The following is a 6753-nucleotide window of genomic DNA, read 5'->3' as shown; positions in this document are numbered from 1 at the left end:
AGGGGTGTGAGGGGTGTGAAGGGATGTGAAGGGGTGTGAAGGGGTGTGAGGGGTGTGAGGGGGTGTGAGGGGGCGTGAGGGGTGTCTGTTGTGTGCAGGATGGCATGATGGACATTTGTCCTGGGTACACTTTCTTCCTTCTGGGCCACAAGGAAATCTCCCTTCATCTTTCAACTTTCAAATCTCCTTTCCCCTGTGTCATTTCCCTCGGAGGGACTGCAGTGACTTCTAATAGAACACAGAATCTTACATTGCTGACAAAGCCACCCACATGTCCCATGACAGCCTTTTGTGAACAACAAACTACTGGTCCTGCAGCTAAATTCACTTTTAAAAACAGAAGTTTGGAACTTCTCCAAGCAACAGCTGTTTTTATTGGGGACCAATGGAGTCATTTCTGGAGCTACGGGGCCACCCTGTGGCTAAGTGTCCAAAAATGAAGTTCAGGATTTTTAACCCCATATACTTCCGCACTTAATCTTTTTCATCCAAAGAACAGTTAGGAAGAGCAGGACAAAATTAGCCAGATTTCTGCTCGAAATGGTCCATTGGCCTTCCCGGCTGGAATATTTAGGCCCAAAATGCAAATATTTAGGCCCGTTCCAGAACCTAAAGCTGAACCAGAACCTTTAGCAATAGGACCAACCATCTGAGTTTTAATAAGCCTTCCCAGGTAAAGGCTTTCAAACAATTGGATAAAATAGCATCTCCCTGAGCTGGGCTAGCATAATAGTTTATACTAATAGTTATTGGTTATAATTATTATAGATCTCATTCATTCATACATACAGAAACTATTGTACTTCATTTATTCAGCAAATATTTATAGTGTGTTTAAAGAAAAGAAAACATAATTTGAGCAAAGTAGCTGAGGGGGAGAGGGAGGGAAGGAGTTCCAAGAGGCCGGCAGGGGGCAGGTTGGGTAGACAACTAGACCATGATGAGGACAGGTGTGTCATAGGAGCCACTGGAGGGTACTGAGCACGGAAGAGACATGATAAGACTGTCTTCTTACAACTGGCCCCGCTAAAAAATAGTGAACAGACAGTGGTGGAAGTAGGAGACCAGATAAGAGCTAACACAAGGCTAAGGAGAGGGAGCATAGTGATTTGGATTGGATGCAGCAGTGGATATGCTGAGATGGCTGGATTCCAGATGGATTCTGAAGGTAATGCAAAGGTAACCAATAGGATTTATGAATGGATGGAATGCCACATGATGAGATGGATGAGATTGAATACCATTCTGGAGGAATCTAGGAAGACTCTAAGCTTTTATGCCTGAGCAAAACTATAGTTAATGAGAAATAATTGATTGCCGACCAAAGACACACTTAGGATGTGTCTCATAGGTAAGGTAAAGAGCAAATGTTTTAGTTGGAAAGACCATTTAAATGAAGATTATGGATTTTTTTCCTTCCACGTAATTTATTTAATTCTTTACTTTAGTAAAAATATTTCACCTGGCCAGCCAGTGTGCTCAGTGGTTGAGCATGAACCAAGAGGTCCCCAGTTTGATTCTCAGTCAAGGCACATGCCCAGGTTGTGGGCTAGATCCCTGGTGGGGGTGGAGAGTATGGGAGGCAGCTGATCAATGACATTTCTATCTCTCTATCCCTCTTCCTTCCTCTCTCTCTCTAAAAATCAATAAAAAAATTTTAAAATATATTTTATCTGCTTTTATAAAAATGTGTTTTAGCCCTGGCTGGGTAGCTCAGTTAGTCAAAGTGTCATCCCATACATCAAAAGGTTGGGGGTTCGATTCCCCATCAGGGCACATACCTAGGTTTGGGGTTCAATCCCCAGTTAGTGTGTGTTCGGTGGCAACTGATCAATGTTTATCTCTCCTCTCTCTCTCTCTTAAAAAAAATCAGTGAACATATCCTTCGATGAAGATTTTTTTAAAGTGTTTTGCTTTCAACAAGTACCTTGGAATTTCACAGCTAATACTTTTATACACTGATATCTACAACGAAGGTAGGGGTTGTACTTAAGCTAATCAAGGGCTATTCTTCATAATAGAAGTAGTAACAGAACTCCTTTATCAGTTTGCTACTTTTGTTCTTCCTGTGGTATAATTAGCAGCAATTATGTGTGCCTGCAAATATACCTGTTAGTATTTAATAAAGCCATAACCCCCATTTAATTCAGCAGCCAGACTCCTGGCAGCCTCAACCTTTTGGAACTCAGGCATGAATTACCAAACTACACTCAGCAGCTTAAGTGATGTGTCTAAAATTAAGGTTAATGATTTAATAAGCTTAATTATTTTATTTCCTCTGGCTACCTTCCATTTTTCCCTGGTTTAACCCAATTCACTAAATGGTTGTTGAGTGCTTACTGTGTTGGGGCACCCTGTTAGACTGTGATGAAGGTTGTAAAAGGATAGCAGTGAGCAAATTACAATGATGTACATGGAACAGGTTGGGGGAAGGGGGGCCAAGCCTATATGGGAATGGCAAAAAGAAGGAGGAAATAGGAAGATCACTAGATAGAACAAAAGAATAAAAGTCTCAGAGCTTTGAATTACACTAATAACACCAGACAATTAAATTGTCCCCCACCTCCACCCCCACCCCAAGGCTTGCCCTAGCCAGTTTGGCTCAGTGGATAGAGCATCGGCCTGTGGACTGAAGGATCCCGGGTTCAATTCTGATCAAGGGCACATGCCCCAGTTGTGGGCTTGACCCCCAGTAGGGGGCATGCAGGAGGCAGCCGATCAATGATGCTCTCATCATTGATGTTTCTATCTCTCTCTCCCTCTCCCTTCCTCTCTGAAATCAATAAAAATATATTCAAAATGATAAATTGCCCCCCAGGCTGGATTACAGACTGCACAATGCCTGAGGTTTCTCAACAATGACTTGAAGTAATAAAATTGCCAAAAAAAAAATTGTAAAAATTAATTTCCTGTAACAGGAAACAATATAAAACATTTACAAAAAGCTTAATAAAAACAATTAGCATTTACCTTAAAAGGGTCATTTTTGGTTGTCTGAATGATGAATTAAATCTAGACTATCTAATTTCCATAAGAATTAATAGGATATTATTATAAATGTGCCTGGAAAGTTCTATTCAGTTACATTAAGGAAGAATTTGAAAACTGAGTGTTGACTGCCCTGCTAGTCTTTGGGTCTTTTTATATTAATGAGCTATGCTGGAGATGTGAGGCTGGGCATAGAGGGAATAATTGCTAAAATTTTATTGTTGCTACTTTGTTAACCACAGGGTTAGACCTCAGTTCTTGAGTTCAGCTAAGAAAGAATTCACAGCCAAGAACTCTGGCACATGAAGTGTATTTAGAAAGTCACAGAGGTAGAAAAAGTGGGCCAGCTAGGTTGCATGGACTCAAGACACAAGTTACAGAGGCAAAGGAAGGGTCCTTGGAGCTTAGGAAAAATAAAGCAAAGATAGCGGCCTAAGGGAAGAAGTGGGGGGAGTGGCACAGCATGCTCTAGAGCAGTGGTTCTCAACCTTCCTAACGCCGCGACCCTTTAATACAGTTCCTCATGTTGTGGTGACCCCCAATTTCATTGTTACAAATTGAACACAATTAAAGCATAGTGATTACTCACAAAAACAATATGTAATTATATATGTGTTTTCCGATGGTCTTAGGCGACCCCTGGGAAAGGGTCGTTCGACCCCCAAAGGGGTCTCGACCCACAGGTTGAGAACCGCTGCTCTAGAGAGAGTATGCACTGGATTCTTTGTCTTAAGGGTTTTTATGTATTTTCCAAAGGCAGGGATCTTAGGGGCAGTCTCAGGAGAGGATCTCAATGGAATAGTCATTAGCTTTCCAGGCGTGTCCCTTCAGGGTCCTGGTCTCTACTGATTGGTTGGTGCGAAGGTCATTAGTCATTGCATCTGATCCTGATGTCAGCTATGGCATCTCTTCATCTGGGCTTTTCTGAGCCTAGAGCTGAAACACAACTGAGGTCTAGATGCTGTTTCCAGTTTGACCAAAACCCTGTCTCTGTGGTCAACAGGCCTTGTTCCTAAGATTATCTGATGCTGGTCATTGTCCTGGGGACTTAATGTTTAATTAAGGGAGTGGTTGTGCAAAGGCTTGTAGGGGAGTCCTATGAGGCCATTCTCCTCTATGGGGGTCTAAACTGCATGGCTAGTGACATGGTAGGGGAGGAAGGGTGACCCTGGGGGTGAGGGCCTTGCCTATAGCAGTTGTTTTCTCTAGTTTTGCTTGTTGCTAGGCACCCGGAACACTCCGCCCTGACATTCCGCCCTGGTGACATTCCGTGCCTGTCCTATTGTTGCTGTTCTGCTCAGGCCTGTCTAAATGCCTACTCTGTCACCTTCACATTCTTTTTTTAACCTTTCTATTATGGAAAACCTCAAATACACACTAAAGTAAACCAAATAGCATAAAGAACCTTTATGTGTTCATCACACACTGACCATCCCATTTCATCTATACCCACCCACATCCCACTCCTGCATTATTTTGAAGCATATCCAAGACAGCATAGAGCAGCAGTTCTCAACCTGTGGGTCGCGACCATCGGAAAACACATATAGCATATCAGATATTTACATTACGATTCATAACAGTAGCAACATTACAGGTATGAAGTAGCAACGAAAATAATTTTGTAGTTGGGGGTCACCACAACATGAGGGACTGTATTAAAGGGTCGCGGCATTAGGAAGGTTGAGAACCACTGGCATAGAGTTTTATTTATAACTATTTTAGTATATATCTCTAACAGATAAGAACTCAAGTTAGCCTGGCCAGTGTGGCTCAGTGGTTGAGCATCGACCTATGAATCAGGAGGTTCAATTTCCTGTCGGGGCATATGCCCAGGCTAGATCCCCAGTGTGGGGCTTGCGGGAGGCAGCTGATGAATGATTCTCATCATTGAAGTTTCTATCTCTCTCTACCTCTTCCTTCCTCTTTGAAATTAATAAAAATTTATTTAAAAACACTCAAAGTTATAACTTTTTGAAGGTTTATTTGAATTAGGATCAATATCAACTCCACATGGCAATTGACTGATACGTCTCTTTACCCCTATGTCCCCCACCCCTACAACCCTGCCCTATTAAAGTTTTTTCATTGAAATTAATTTGTTGAATACGGAAGAGTATTTAGCCGGGAGTTTCCCACAGTCTGGATTTTGCTGACTACAACTCTATGATGGCATCATTTCATGTGTTTCTCTTTCCTTTCCTTTGAATTTCTTATGATTTGGTTGTTGAAATTAGAGGCTCGTTCAGATTTGGGTTCAATTTTTTTGCAAGAATGCTTCCTGGGGAGCGGTGTGTTCCTCTAGCACAGTGGTTCTCAACCTACTGTTATGAATCGTAATGTAAATATCTGATATGCAGGATGGTCTTAGGCGACCCCTGTGAAAGGGTCGTTCGACTGCCAAAGGGATCGCGACCCACAGGTTGAGAACCGCTGCTAACAGGCGGCTCTTCATGTCTACTTGTTTCTCATTTTGCGATGACAGCAGGTGCTGATACTCCACACCTAGATCCTTTAAAACATGCGGGCTTATCAAATGGTGATCGTCTGATTCCATTACTCCTCATACGGCACTTAAAGAGGATGCCTTTCATTTTACTATTTGGTTAGTGAGTGGTACAGTTTTTACAGAAAAATCAAATGCTTGAGTCTTTTTGTTTGTTTGCCAGCTTTCAAAATACTGAGTTGACTTGAAATGTATTTGATGTGTTTTGATCCACTGCAGTTTTTATTCTTATTGATGCTGAAATGATCCCATTTTTGGCAAGTGGCAGGCTCCTCACGTTGGCTCCTGAGCCCTCTTGGTATGACCCAAGCCATCTCTGAAAGCTTCCTTAATCTCTAGTATGACATCTTCTAGGCTCCTCTCATATATTTCCCGGAGCCAACAATTTCTCTAAGAACTGCTGGCTCCTTTCAGTGGGAAAAGGTACTTTGAGATGTATTAATCATGTCATTCTCTGATGTTTTGACATCTTGCGGAGCCTTGCTGACTGGAAGGAGACTGCCCCTCCCAGGTTGTGCTAATTCCTAAAAATAATAACTTACCTGCCAACACACCTTTCGTTCGCAAACCAACCAATCCCAAGATCATACCCCCAACCACCTCCTTTATCTCACTCTCACATACCAAGCCCATGTTCCCACTGCCCTAAATCAACCCAGGGCCAGATAGCAGATAACTAGGACCCACCCCTATGGGCCAGAGCCCGCCGACATGATTCAGACGATCCAGACATAAACTATGAACCCTGCCCAGCGTTGCCTTTCCCACAGAAACACAATAAAGTACCTGCACCGTGCTTCTCCTCACTCTTCCTGCCTCCTAATGGGATCTGTGCTCCCTCATGGCGCTGCATGGTGTGGCATTCTCCTTTGCTCAGGAAATGTAGGTAATAAGTCTTCTATGCCATCACTCAGTCGCCTCTATAAATTAATACATTTTAATGCATGTGTCCACAATCTGGAGTTCAGGAATGCTCGTTGCTACATGGTTGGTCATTACTTCTAGTCCTTTTCCATGGACAGAGCCGGGAAATACATTCTGAACTCAGACTGAAAGTTCTCATTCAAAATCAGGATTATGGGAATTTTACTTGCTCTCTTCCCTCTTACCTCCACATCTCCTTCCTCCCACGCTGACAATCCTGCTTTTCATTTACTTTGGGAATGACAGGATGACAATGTCATCATGTGTTTTGCTTTATCATACCACAGTAAACACACAGCAACCTCAGAAAGGCAATTCTGCCAGCAAAATTATGG

At 42.6% G+C, this 6753-nt stretch overlaps 1 long non-coding RNA gene across 1 annotated transcript in view; it reads left to right on the top strand.

Annotated features, from left to right (window-relative positions):
* LOC107181627 overlaps positions 1 to 4081 on the top strand; it is a 9277-nt gene extending 5196 nt beyond the window's left edge. Inside the window, exon 3 of the long non-coding RNA XR_001512294.1 lies at positions 4070 to 4081. This is a non-coding gene — a long non-coding RNA (uncharacterized LOC107181627). The remainder of the gene's footprint in view (positions 1 to 4069) is intronic.
* Positions 4082 to 6753: the final 2672 nt, after the last annotated feature.

Source organism: Myotis davidii, unplaced genomic scaffold, assembly GCF_000327345.1.
Source record: "Myotis davidii unplaced genomic scaffold, ASM32734v1 scaffold6, whole genome shotgun sequence".
Classification (NCBI taxonomy): domain Eukaryota; kingdom Metazoa; phylum Chordata; class Mammalia; order Chiroptera; family Vespertilionidae; genus Myotis; species Myotis davidii.
Note: the sequence above shows the minus strand (reverse complement) of the source record. Positions and strands in the feature narration are given on the sequence as shown.